The following is a 15,520-nucleotide window of genomic DNA, read 5'->3' as shown; positions in this document are numbered from 1 at the left end:
CTGAGTTCCATGCTCCCAAATCAGATGAATCCCCAAAATTGTAGGTTTGAATCGGTGACCTGGCCATTCACACCCATAGAAACCAAAGAACCACCCTCAATGGTAGGAGTTCTCAACTCACTCAAGATTGAGGTCATATTATCTATCGTCATTCATAAATCGTGTAGGCGATAAGCAAGTGGGAGGGAAAAAATGCTACCGCATAGCAGAAATGCTTATCGTTGAGGAGGAGCCACAGATTGTGTAGGATTTATTGAATGATCATTTAGGAAAAGGTATACGATCGTTTAGTAAAATACGCACACTATACAATCACTTAGAGAAGCTATCGATCGTGTAGGCGACACTGTGCGATCGTTTAAGTGGAGAGGAGCTATTGTATAGTCTCTCGTTTTATGTAAGCGATCGTTTACTTTCACCAAAGCACGCTTCTGAATTCTCTTCAGGCGATCTGATGACAGACAATCAAAATGAAAACCTTTTTCATTTTAATTCATCGGTTACATTAACCGACGTCCCCACTAACCCATGTTCGAACGTGAAAATTGGTTTAATTATCATATAATTAACCAATTAATTAATATAATCATATTATATTTTTATCCTATAGTTTGATATCACATATCTACTATAGTATTTTCTCCTCTACTTGATATAAATCTTATTTATATCTAATTTCCTCCAAAATAATGTATCTCATACATTCAGCCAATTATATCATATATAATTAACTAGTCCAATTATATCATATATAATCGAACTTCCTCTTGTCAATTTGAACATTTCAAATTAACCTAAATATTGGTTCTCGACTTTATCCAAGCTACCCAAGGGACCTAATGGACCTGTGGCTCGAAGCTTCAATGGTACGTGAATAGCTGACAACTCTTTAGCCACGAGATCCACCATCCGTTAACTGTCAGGCATTCCACTAAAGACCAACAATTGAACTCTTCTTACCACAGATATATTTTTGTGTCCATCGGATATAATCAATCATGAGTACGATGATCCTTCACAGATGCTCATAAGTACAGCTAGGCTAAATTACCATTATGTCCCCGTAGTTACATCTCACTCCTTAAGTACCACTAATTCCTCTAATGAAAAATATAACATAGCCAAACTATGTGTGAACACCTCTCGGGCCAAGAGAAGATGTATGGCGCCACATCGTTCAAGCCTCAAAATTAGCCCTTAAGGAAGCCATCTATCTACTTACCCCTGCCTCAGGGAAGGAGTGAATTCCATCTTGTGTAGCTGAGTTCCCAACTCCCAAATCAGACGAAACCCCAAAATGGTAGGTTTGAATCGGCGACTTGGCCACTCGCACCCATACAAATCAAAGAACCGCCCTCAATGGCAGGAGTTCCCAACTCACTCAGGATTGAGGTCATGTTACCTATTGTCATCCTAGTGAAGTGAAGTCTATGTTATGAACGGTGTTATATAACGAGACGTTAACACTTCGTGGACAGGTCTTATACAAAATCTTTGTATAGGACGCCCCCGCTCCATGTCCCCAACATGAATGATCAGGATCAGACCATCTGTGAAAAATCACAACACTTGTAACCATTCACAAAGCGGGCCGCATCCGTAGCGTTACCAGGATAAGGTTTCCCTCCTATATTCATATACTACATACCATTTTGGTTATCACTCAAGACATGATCCACTTGTATGTCACCACATACATGCTTGAGTCACATATAGATAACCAGGGATTTTATGTTTATTGGTTTGTGGTAAAGCAAAAAAAAAATAAGTAACTGAGCAAAAATACAAGATGTGAAGTAAATATCATATATTAACAACACAAGCGTTCGTACAAACTATTTACAAACTATAGGAAACGAGACTTTAGGGCATCAATCTTAACATATTGGTTTATGGTAAAGCAAATAAAACATACAACTGAGCAAAATCAAGATGTGAAGTAAATATCATATATTATACAACATAAGCGTTCGTACAAACTGTTTACAAACTATAGGACACAAGACTTTAGGGCATCAACCCCAACAATAATGTATGTCATATAGTTTTAAAACCCACCATAGGTTATGCATTTTTTTATGTATCGTTTTATATTATGTGTTATAATATATTAGTTTGCATGTTTAAATTACATAAAGCATGCTCATGCATCATATAATATAAGAGTTATAATATATGCATGCATTATAGCATATCCATGCATCATTTATATATAAATGTTATAATGTAAGGTTGAATATTTGTATGGAATGTATGCTATAGTTTAATTCATTACTTGTTTATATAAATGTTATATATTAGTAATGAATGAACATTGCATGAAGCATGACACTACCTTAGGTTAATTTATAATTGTTATAAATAACTTATGTATGTCTAGCTTGCAATGTTAGTTGGTTTTAATTGTTTCATTTCTTATAAGTGTTATAATTATTGAAATTAGAATAAATCAATAATAAAGAGTTGCATGAAAACATTAGGCTTTAATCATTTTTTAAAAGTGTTTTAAAATTTGATTGAGATAGACCTAAAATCACGTTTCTAATAAGATTAGAAATCGAAGTTTAATATTTTGGGGTAGCCTACAAAGAGGCACAACCTCGACCGTGGTTCCAACTTCTTGGGATTAGCCTCAAGCACATGTGTAGGGCAACTCCAAATGCGAAAGTGACGTAAACTAGCTTTACGCCCGTTCCACAACTCCAAAGGTGTTCTGGCAACACTCTTGGAGGGAATACAGTTGAGTATGTACACTGCAATCTCCACTGTGAAACCCCAAAACGAGTCCGGTAAGGAAGCGTAACTCATCATCGAGCGAACCATTTCTAGCAAGGTCCTATTTCTCCTCTCCGCTACACCATTCTGCTGAGGTGTACCCGACGCTGAGTGTTGAGAAATGATTTCATGTTCTATCAAATAGTCCTGGAATGTCGAGTTCAAAAACTCTCTACCTCAATCCGATTGAAGTGTTTTAATCCATCTACCTAATGCATTTTCAACTTCAACCTTGAACTCTTTGAACTTTTCAAAGGATTAGACTTTCGTTGCATAAGATAAATATACCCGTACCTGAAGTAATCATCAGTAAAACTGATAAAATACTCATAGCCACCTCGGGCTTGCATATTCATAAGACCACAAGGTTAGAATGTACTAACTTAAGAGGCTCCTTGGCTCTAGAACCTTTTCCAGTAAAAGGTCATTTAGTCATCTTACCCTCAAGGCAAGATTCACACACAAGTAAAGAATTTTCTTCTAACTAACTTAGAAGTCCATTCTTCACCAATCTCTCAATCTTATTAAGATTGATGTACCCTAAACGTAGATGCCAAAGTTGGGCATTTTCTTTTGGAGAAATTTGTCGACATTTTGATGAGTTACGACAGTTCTGAACATTTCAATATTATAGAGGGAATTAATGGCTAACAGCCTTAGCACATATAAATTCGATTTTGGATTTATTGTACAAATAAAAACACCATCTTTATGAATAAATGCTTTATTCAAATCAAAAGAAACAGTGTATTTACATTGCAATAAACACTTTACAGAAATAAGGTTTCTTTTTAGTTTAGGAACAATATATACATCATTTAAAATAAGAAACCTATTCTATAAAGCTAACTGGAGTCCTCCCACTGCCACAGCTGAAACAACGTGCCCGGTGCCTACTTGCATCGTCATCTCACCAGCCTTCAGCTGTTGCCAAGATCTAATCCCCTAAAAAGAAGAACAAACATAGTTAGTGGCACCTGAATCAATTATCCAGGCAGAATCATCATTCTCCACTAAACAAGTTTCAAGCACTAGTAAATCATATTTACCTTTATTCGCCTTGGCCTTAGCCTTGGCTGCTTTCTTCTTCTTCAGATACCGAGGATAGTTCCTCTTCCAGTGTCCATCTTGGTTGCAATGGAAACATTTTTCTTTAGCAATTTGTGGATGCCTCCTTGGGGCGACGAACGGTGGGTTAGCAGGTGCCTTCCCTTTTCCCTTACCACTCTTCTTCTTCTTTCCCTTTGCAGAGTTAGAAGTAGAAGGTGCAGGCTTCGTTCTTGAGGTCGAACCTCTATAAAATGTCCTGAAGGATGAAGCAACATTTGCCTCACCCTTTTGCCTCTCCATACTTTTCAGTAAAGATTGGTATGTTTGCAACTCGTTGAGGAAAGTTGTAAGGTTATACTTCACTTTGTTTAGAATCACATTGCTAACAAGTGCAGGAAGCTTTTCGGCAATGAATGCAGGATTATGCTAACCTGGCTGCCCTCATCGATGGTAGACCCATTCAACTCTGCCACATTGAAGTGGACCATCATGTTTAGCACATGTTCACGAACGGAGGTGCCTTCTTGCATTTTGGAGTTGAATATGTATTTAAGTACCTCATGCATAAGTCGTTCAGACGGTTGTCCAAAAATCCCCCACAGGAACTCCATGATCTCACAGGCTGAGACCATAGGCTCATGTTTATTGCCCAAGACGTTAGAAAGACTTGCCAAGATGTAGGCTTAGGCCTTCTCATTTGCCCTTGTCGATCGCTCGTATGCTTCCCGAACATTTCGAGCGAAATTTGGAGTGGAATAGAAGGACAAGCCTCTGTGAGAGAGAACCTAAGATCCTTGATGATTAGGATCATCGTGATCATGTGTTTCCATGTTGAAAAATTATCGCCAGTTAGTTTTTTGGTGCTTAACAACGATAAAGTGGCTGTAGCCATTTGAAAAGGTTGCTGAAAATACAAACAAAACTTTATTAGATTTTGCTAAACCACTTTTAAACCAATTAGTTTTGCAAAACAGTTTCAAGTACCCTAAGTTATAGACTTTTATTTTGCAATGATGCCCTAGTGAGTCAGGACAAAAGCCACCGGTGCGGTGATCAGTTGCCACTTCGTGGGATGAGACATTCTCGACCATTAGGAAAAACCAACTCTTGGAACTGAACCTAACAGCCAACATTTTTTTGATCCATAATCGTTAACCTTTAACTATTCCGTGTAAGTGTAACCCCTCGTTTTCGGTGCCAGAGTCTCACCCTGATGCGCTTACCGTACGGAAAAGACAGATTAGGAAAAGAGACTAAGTTACCTTATCCTCTTACAGGAGATCTGTAAGACCCTAACACTAAATCTAAGGTGGAAGGTTATTCGAAGAAGGAAAATCCTAAGTAATAAAGATATTGGGGCAATGGTGAAAGCATTAGTACTAAGTTATATCAAAAGGTGGCAAGTGGGTAGGAGTACGACCAATGCATATGGAGGGCCTAAGCACATTGAACGCAAGGCCTAAGAGTGCGTGGGAGGCTGGAAACAAGAAGACTTGAGCAATGGTTGTAGGCTTGCATGTTACTAATGCAAGGGCATGCACAAGGCATGCAGATGCGAACAAGGCATGCGTTGAACGCCCCTGCCTATACGTCGAGCGGGCATGCCAGGTGCCCAACCCATGCATCTAGCCCAAGCGCACAACCCATGTGTCGAGTAGGCCAAGTGCTGCTAAACTGCCCAGCCGTGTGTTGATGGAAGCACCCAGCCTATGCGTCAAACACTGCCAAGCCTGCCGAGCGCCCAGCCTATGCATCGATGACTTGCGTCGAATGCCCTTGCCTATGCATCGAGCGGGCATGCCAGGCATCCAGCCCATGCGTCGAGCGGCCAGCATATGCTACGAGTGCATTGTCGAGCAGCCATACCTATGCGTTAAAGCGCCCTGCCGAGTGACCGTGCATCGAACACCCTTGCCATGCGTCAAGCGCCCATGCGGCCAAGCACGCCCATGCGTCAAGCGATGGCCAACACTTATGCAGCACGCCCATGCATCGGTGGCCAGTGCTCATGCTAAGCGCCATGCATCCATGCCAAGCAAGCCGTGCGGCCATACCTAGTGAGCCATGCGTCAAGGATGAGCGGCCACTCTATGCGTTGATGATGGCTAACACATGCGATGGCTAAGTGGGATTGCTTGCTATGTGCTACGGACAAAAGGAAGGCTAATTGATGGGGAAAAGAACCCCAAGGGGAGATGGCAATATTTATGAAATGCGTTCATAAGCCTAACAAATTATATAGATGAACATGTTTAAGTATTTAAGTGATTGAGGTGGCGAAAGGAGGTTCACACAAAGCAATTCTATCACTCTAACCAGGAGGTGGACAAAGGAGATAACATGCAAAAGTGGTCTTGTCACCCTAAGCAGAAGGTGGATGAAGGAAGTTACATGCAAAGTGGGAATTTTGGCTGGAAAATTAAGGTGAGAACAACTCAAGGCTATGCTGGAATAGGCTAAGTGTTGACAGCTTTAAAAAGGGACAAATGGGAGTTGAGTTGTCACAAAGGGGTGAGCTTGGGATGGCTATAAATAGAGAGGTTCGGCGAGAACAATTCATTCATGCCATCACCAAAATCTCTGTGTTGAGAGCTTATTTAGAGTATTACGCTTGAGTATTTAGGCTGCCAAATTAATTGGGTTCCGAAGGAGCTAAAGTTACGTTGGTGAAACATTGAAGCCAGTCTGGACGCATACGCCCAGCCAGCCAACGCATCCAGCACAAAGCACGTGCGCCTTGCACTTTGTAGCGCTGCGTCCATCCATCGCAAGCAGCGCGCCTCGCACCAACACATCACGCACGCCAACCCAATGCAACAGCCCACCGTGCGACGCAACATGCACACTCTGCACACGGTCGAACGCCCAGCTGACTGCCAGACTCCATTGCGCCCACACAGTTCAAATAGCCTCTAAAAGTGCTGATTTTAGGATTTTAGAGTGGGGTAAGCTGGTACTTTTATTATATAATGGTATTTTTGGCTATGTTAGCATTATTCATTGATATAACAAGTGTTAATTAAGGTATTTTCATTGATATGGAGGAAATCTCAGAAAGATATTCTCAAAGTGATTTGAGTAGGAAATCTTGCTTACGGTGAGTGGTTATTTAGTTTTATGCATTGCTATATGAATAAATGCATAGGTAAGTACAAATTAATGCTTAAAATGCTATGTTACTTGCCATGATATTGTCTGTGTAATTTCTATGGAAACTAAGATTATACCCGAAATACATAAGTTTGCATGCTTAACAATGGTACTTGGCGGGAAAATATAGTCGGTCTCGGTCAGCGGGAAATGGTAGTCGATGACGACCGCCAGGAAATATGGTCAAGGTACCTAAGCATAACTAGCGAGAAAAGTGGGTTATAGGAAAATTTCCATAAAAAGTTGTTATGATTGTTAATATATGCATGATGTGAACATGCCAAGTATAGCATGTAATGGAGGATAATGATTGAATGAGATTACACGTGATCTTGCATAGATTATAATGAAATTGTGATTATGTGATTGACTTCCCAAAAATATGTTTTGTTAAGCTATTGTTATCTTAAAAAGGCACCACTCACTAGGCTTATTAGCTCACGCTTTTCCAAATGTTTTCTTCTATTCCCCCCCCCCCCCCCCCAGGTTGCAAAGCGGAGTGTTCAGGAAGGAGTCTACAACCACCAAAACACCAGGACTTGATAATTTCTCATGGCACGGCTCGGATCATGTAATAGAAGAATATAGGAAAATTTAGTTACATGTATGAAATTAGATGGTTATTGTAAACATGTTAAGGTTTTTAATAGATAAAGAGTGAAATGTTAAATTAAAATATTGTCTTCAAATGGTAGTAGTATGTCTTCATGCTCTTTTCCAAGTCTTGGGCTAAGACTAGGGATTGTTAATATATGCATGATGTGAACATGCCAAGTATAGCATGTAATGGAGGATAATGATTGAATGAGATTACACGTGATCTTGCATAGATTATAATGAAATTGTGATTATGTGATTGACTTCCCAAAAATATGTTTTGTTAAGCTATTGTTATCTTAAAAAGGCACCACTCACTAGGCTTATTAGCTCACGCTTTTCCAAATGTTTTCTTCTATTCCCCCCCCCCCCCCCCCCAGGTTGCGAAGCGGAGTGTTCAGGAAGGAGTCTACAACCACCAAAATACCAGGACTTGATAATTTCTCATGGCACGGCTCGGATCATGTAATAGAAGAATATAGGAAAATTTAGCTACATGTATGAAATTAGATGGTTATTGTAAACATGTTAAGGTTTTTAATAGATAAAGGGGGAAATGTTAAATTAAAATATTGTCTTCAAATGGTAGTAGTATGTCTTCATGCTCTCTTCCAAGTCTTGGGCTAAGACTAGGGAGGGGGTGTGACAAGATCAAATAAAGAAACGTGCAAAACTGTCATCCTTTAGGGGGACAATCCCAGGGTGCCTCGAGGCGATGCGTAGTAACTTTATTCAATCTAACGAGGGAGACCGAGGGACTGTCACACTTCCCGCTCCCATTTACTATGAACATTCTCTCCATCCACCTTGATATTGACCTACTCAAACACCATCCGTTGGGGGGACACGCCAAAGGTGCCACGAGGCCGAGGATAGATCTCACAGTGTGGACTATTTAGAAGAAAAGTGAAAGGTTTAAATGAAGCATCTTATGCCCCAAGTACCTCCCACTGAATGTTCTACCTAGGGATTCATTAACCTAGACAATCCAGCTACTGATTTTAGTATAAGTTGTCTTTTTAAACTCTACTCATAAACAACGTTTGTTTATGAAATATAAACAAATTCAAGTAGTCACATTTAAACAATTTAATGGGCTGTCCTTAACTTGCATGCATGCATCAAATCTATCTAATTCGCCTTTCCAGGTAAGTTCCTAGGTAGGGGTGTTACGTTTCCGTCAACTTAAATACCCCAGCCTAGACAGAACCCACCTTAGACAAAAGGTCCCTTATAGACAGATTTGCTACACTTTAACCTTTTATTAGCCAATTTAATCCTATTAAACTGATTAAAAGATTAAAGCCTAAGGGTTTCTAATTATATTAGAACCGTGATCTTAGGTCTATGTGATCCAAGTTTTAAACACTTTAAAACCATGAATTAAACCTAAGTGAGCATGCATGTTTTTCTTATTTCTTTTAGTTCTAATCTCTCTTTAACTTTTAAAAAGAAACAACTAAAACCATTGCGCATAACAAGGCGTTTATAACATTTATAAAGTAACCTATGTTTCATGCTTCATGTAATGTCCGGTCATTACTATATATAACTTTTATATAATGTGTGATAACCAAGCAAAACATGTTATCCTTCACCCTTATACTATAACAATTATAATATAAAGATGATGCATGTCAATGCTTTTTATGCATGTATAAATATAACTCGTATATTATATGATGCATGAGCATGCTCTTACATAATTAAAATCATGCTTTTCTAAATTATAACAATTGCAATAAAGAGATGATGCATGACCATTGCATAACCTAAGGTGGGATTTACTATATGTGCATACCATATGACATATAAAACATACATCGCATGTAATAAACAAAGGATTAATGGACCGGGATAAGCCTTTACACAAAACAAATGGGGGAATGAAAAACCCTATCTATTACATTTTTCATCGAGTAAACCAGTTCACAGGCGAACCGGGTCTTGAATCGCCAGGAGGTCTTCATCATGTCGCAAACTTCAGTAGGTAGACGATTGTTCAGTCCACACTAAACGATAGGAACATAAGATAATGATCGCGTAGATGACGACGAGGCTGCGAAGCCTGATCGTCCATGCGATCGTGCAGCGTGATGACAGGTACGATTTACCTTGAGTTACGAAGCGATCGTTTAGTCAGTTACTAAGCGATGAAGTTTGCTGACCTAAAGATCATCTAGCGCGCGCACTTTAAATGATACGTGAGCATTTCATCGTCTAACCGATGCGTGCAACTTGGTAAACGATTTACCTTGCAATGCTAAGCAATCGTTTAGTCAGTTACTAATCGATGAAGCTTGCTGACCTAAAAAATCGTCTAGCGAGGGCGCGTTTTAAACGATACTCATCGATCACGTGCCCGATCGTCAACACGATGCGACCAACTCTTGATCGCATCCTCATCGCTTAACCGATGCGTTCAATTGCGATTGCGTACTCCTTCATCTTTACGATGCAATGGACAGCGATCGTGTAGAACTTCTTCTACACGATGCGATCAACCCTAGATCGCCTTCTTCCTCGAAGAGCTACAACGCTTACCCAGAACTTCGACGAACGAGTCAAAACATCAAACAAACTTTGAATACAGACTCGATAATGATTATTTATGCCCAAAAACACAGGGGCCTTTACAAACAACCGCAAATGTAAAAGGATTTAAACAAACCGAGGCTATTCATCCCGAAAACATCCATTAATCTGGCACATCCATAGCAGATTTAACAATTAAAACAACGTAGAAATGCACCCACCATGAATGTATATGTTATTTCGTTGTAACAGATGAAATCGGAGTATCAGTAACCTAGCTCTGATACCAATTGAAGGATCTCATACCGAGAGTTCCATGAGTGGGTTCAGATCGCTCCGATTTCACAGTGACCGAAATACAAAAGATATACATTCAAGACATACAGTTATGCACATTAATCTAATTATCGACATGCTTAGAACACAATAAGTAACAGGGAAAGGGTTCATACTAGTTGAAGACTCTCTTTGAACTTCTGAACCCAATGCAACGGGAACCCTCCAACGGATCTACCAACACCTGACGGGTATGTCGATTGCATCAGCACGATCAGTACAAACATGAACACTACAATAGGGACGACACCACTACTAATAAAAGGTTTGTGGTAAAGCAAATAAAACAATTAACCGAGCAAAATACAAGATGTGAAGTAAATATCATATATTAACATCACAAGTGTTCGTACATACTATTTACAAACTACAGGACACGAGATTTTAAGGCATCAACCCCAATAAAGGCTGGGTATCTTATCCTGATGACACTACGAATATGGCCCACTTTGTAGGTGTTACAAGTGTTGTAAAGTGTTACAAATGATCTGATCCTGATCATTCATGTAGAGACATGTGAGTGAGGATATCTTATACAAAGAGTTTGTATAAGACTGAACCACGAAATGATTAGTCTCTTTATATAACATCGTTAATAATAGAGACTTACATTTCACTAGGATGACAGGTGACATGACTTGAATCCTGAGTGAGTTGTGAACTCCTGCTCATAAAGATGGTCCTTTGATTTGTATTGGTGAGAGTGGCTAAATTGCCAACTCAATAAGCCTACCATTTTGGGGTTTCGTCAGACTGGGGAGCTGGAAACACAGTTACACGAGACGGAATTCACTCCTTCCCCGATGCAGAGGCAAGTAGATAAATTTCTCCCTTAAGGGCTGATTCCGGGGCTTGAACATAATGGCCACACCCTCTCCTGACCTGAGAGGGACTTAGTCATAGTTGGACTATGACTTATTATTCATTAGAGAGATCAGTGGTACTTAAGAAATTAGATGTAACTATAGGGGCAAAATGGTAATTTTGGCTTAGCTGTACTTACGAGCAATTTGTGAAGGGTCATCACATTGTTTATTGGTTATATCCAAAAGACACATAAATTTATCTGTAGCACAAGAGTGCAGCTGTTCGTCTTTAGTGGAAGGACTGGCAGTTAACGGATCTTAGAATTTAATTAAAGAGTTTAATTAATTATCCAAGTACCGTTGGAACTTCAATCTACAGATCAATAAGGTCCCCTCTGTAACTCAACAGGGATTTAATTGAAAATTAATTTGAAGTGTTCAAATTAATTATATATGATATAATTAATTAAATTAATTATATATATGATATAATTAATATAATGTATTTGATACATTATAATATAAGGTAATATGAGAGGAATTTGAATATGATTCATATCCTAATTATATGAATGAGATTCACGTAATTAAATTTAATATAAATATGATTTATATTAAATATCATAAATACATTGAGAGGAATGAAATATTTGGATATGATCCAAATATCAATTATATGAATTAGATTCATATAAGTGAGTTTACTATAAATGTGATTTATATTAAATGTCATGTATGGTTGAGAGAAAATATATATATAGGTTATATTGTATTTGATACAATATGTAACTATAGATTATGTGTTATATGGGATATAACATATAGTTTATGTACATATAATAAAGTTTTTATTGTATGTACAATTATTATTAATTTAATTTTATTAAATTAATATAATTAATTAAAGGACTCCCTCCCCCTGATTTCTCTCAGCCAAATACGTGGTTAGAAAGGTTAGAGAAGGGATGGTACAAAAAATTCATTTTCCTCCTTAAAACACTAAGAGTGTTCTCTTTGAAAAACGAAAAGAGAAGAAAAGTTATTCTCCTCCCTCTCCTTCTCTCTATCTCTTTCCCTCTTCCAAAACCCTAAGGCGGAGCCCACACCTCCTGCCATTCTCAATCTCTGAAGAGAATACGGAAGGCTCTGTTTAGTGATCTCCCTTTTGGGGAAGGAGATCCATTTATGACTTGTTCGAGGGATTCTTGAAGAATAGTCTTCAAAGGTAAAAGTTTCTGAAACCCTAAGTTTTCCTTTATTATTGCATGCTATAATTTATGTAAATGTATATCTTGTTCTTGATTTACTGTAAAACCTACATTAAATGAAAAATGAATTTGGGATGATTTTGCTTCCCCTCACGGTTCTCTCCTCATAGAGTTCCTTCACCTATAGGTATTGTTTTTGCACATAGATCATAGAAAAATGTACATAACTCAACAACAACAATAGACACATCTTTTTTTTAAGTATGCTAGAACACCAATTGGAAGAAGCATTTGAAGTAGAACGTGAGAGTCGTGAGTTTTTAGTCTCCATAATTTTCCATCTTTCTCACTCACACATCTTGATATATTTGATACAAACCCATAAGGAAATTTGATTGATTTCATCCACTTACAGAATGCAACCTTGTCATTAGTAGTCAATGTGTATGCAGTGTGTGGCTTTACAACTCTATCCCCTACCTTTTACAGGTGTAGTTCTTTTCGTATATTTGGATCTACTTGTTAGGATTAGTGTCCTAATTCTCCCGAAGTCTCGCAGTTTGTAAACACTGTACACATTGTTATAAATATAATAAGAGTTATTTTATTTTGCATTTACTCATATCCAATAAACAAAGCTCCATGGTTATTGTATGAAAACTTAAGCATGTATATGAGATATACAAGTGGATCATGCCTTAAGTGATAACCTAAAAAGGTATGTAGTATAAGGCTTAAGAAGGGATATCTGATCCTGGTGACACTACGGATACGGCCCACTTTATAGAGGTTTACAAGTGTTGTGAACTACTACAGATGGTTGATCTTGACCATTCATGTGGAGACATACGAACGGGGGTGTCCTCTACAAAGAGTTTGTATAAGATCGGACCACGAGATGATTCGTCTCTTTATATAATGCCTTGATACTTGGGACTTACATCTCACCTAAACGACCGTAGGTGACATGACCTTAATCCCAAGTGTTTTGGGAAATCCTACCTTTGAGGGTAGTTCGGTAATTAGTATGGGTGAGAGTGGCCAGATTGCCAACTCAACAAGCCTACTTTTTTGTGGATTTGTCTGATTGGGGAGCTGAGAACTCAGTTACACAAGATGGAATTCACTCCTTTCCCAAAACAAAGGTAAGTAGATAGATTGCTCCTTTAAGGGCTAATTCCAGATATTGAACATAGTGGCCATAACTTCTCTTTGGAAGAGAGGACCCAGTCATAGTAGGACTATGACTTATGTTCATTAGAGGAATCCGTGGTACTTAAGGAGTTAGATGTAACTACCGGGGCAAAATGGTTAATTGGCCTAGCTGTACGTACGAGCGATCTATGAAGGGTTATCGCACTGATGATCGGTTGATATGGACACAAAATATATCTGTAGTAAGGAGAATGCAACTGTTGATTTTTAGAGTGCCTGATAGTTAACGGATGGTAGTTTCTATGGCTAAAGAGTTTAGTCAGTTATTCACATATCGTTGAAGCTTCAAGCTACAAGTCCATAAGGTCCTCTTGGTAGCTCAATGGATTCAAGTTGAGAATCAATTCTTGGGATTGATTTGAAATGTTCAAATTGACAAGAGAAAATTCAATTATATATAATATAATTGGTGTGATGTATGAGATACATCAAGTGGAGGATTAATGGAAATATGATCTACATTAAGTACCATAAAATAGAAAAAGAACTATGGTTCATATGTTTCATAAGATGAAATATTAAAACTATAGGTTATAAATATAATTTGGTAAGTTGGTTATCATATATATTTATAATAATATTAATTATTTGATAATTATCTCTTTTTCTCTAATAACCAATTGAGTGGGAGGTTATTGGTGGTTTTATGGTAACTATGAGAAAAAAGAAAAAATGTTTTCCTAAATTTAGGAGAGTTGCTTAATTCGGAAAGAACTCACGGATTGCTATCAAGTGAAAGTGTTTCACTAAACAATAGCTCATAGAGAGACTAAACGATCATAGAATATTACTATGCGATAGTTCACTCAGCTGGTCTACCTAAACGATCGCAAGGCATTGTCTATATGATAGGTTGCCTTCTTCTACATGGTTGAGCATTCGTCTATACGATAGACACTTCTCATCTCCCACTTGCTCAATCGTTTACTTCTTTTCCATTTTTTATCACGTTTCTTTGAATATTTACTAAGCACAGAAAAATTTAACAAGTTCACCTCTCGTAAGATATTTTATCCATCCATGAAAACTAGAGGAGGTCTACATTAACAAGTTCACCTCTCGTAAGATATTTTATCCATCCATGAAAACTAGAGGAGGTCTACATTCCACTTTTCCATCATATTGTTTGCTTTTACGCCAACTGTGATTATTTGGAAGCTAATGTTAATGGTCCATAAAACATTGCTTTCCTTTTAGCCTCAATGATGATGTATCCTCTTTACAAATAGGGCATGCTTGATAACCTTTGGTACTCAATCCAGATAGGTCACCATATGTAGGAAAGTCATTAATAATCCACAACAAGCTCGCGTAGTTGAAAGTATTCACTGCTGACACAATCAAAAGTGTGTGCATCGTCATTCCATAACTTCTTTAACTCTTCAATCAATGGTTGTAAGTAAATATCAATTTTTTTTCCAAGAGATTTTGGTCCCGATATAAGAAGGGAGACAATGAAATTTGTCTCTTTCATGCATTTCCAAGGTGGCAAATTGTAAGGAATAAGCACCACTGGCCACATACTATACAAAGTACTCATATTCCCGAATGGATTAAAGCCATCTAAAGCTAGTCTTAAATGAACATTTCATAGGTCTGAAGCAAATTGAGGAAACTCACGATCAAACTGCTTCCACCCTTCAACGCCAGCTGAATGTTGTAACACTCCATTAGTTTCAACACGTTTATATTTATGTCACCTCTTTTCAGGTGCAATATGTTTAGATGCAAATAATCGCTTTAATCTTGGTATTAAAGAAAGATGTCATAAAATTTTATGTGGAATCTTTTTACTTTTTCCATCTTCAACTTTGTACCTAGACTCACCACATACTGGACACTATTGTC

This window comes from Benincasa hispida, chromosome 5, assembly GCF_027475165.1.
Source record: "Benincasa hispida cultivar pf3 chromosome 5, pf3_genome.v1.1, whole genome shotgun sequence".
NCBI lineage: Eukaryota > Viridiplantae > Streptophyta > Magnoliopsida > Cucurbitales > Cucurbitaceae > Benincasa > Benincasa hispida.
The sequence above is the reverse complement of the archived record's forward strand: the minus strand, read 5'-3'. Positions refer to the sequence as shown.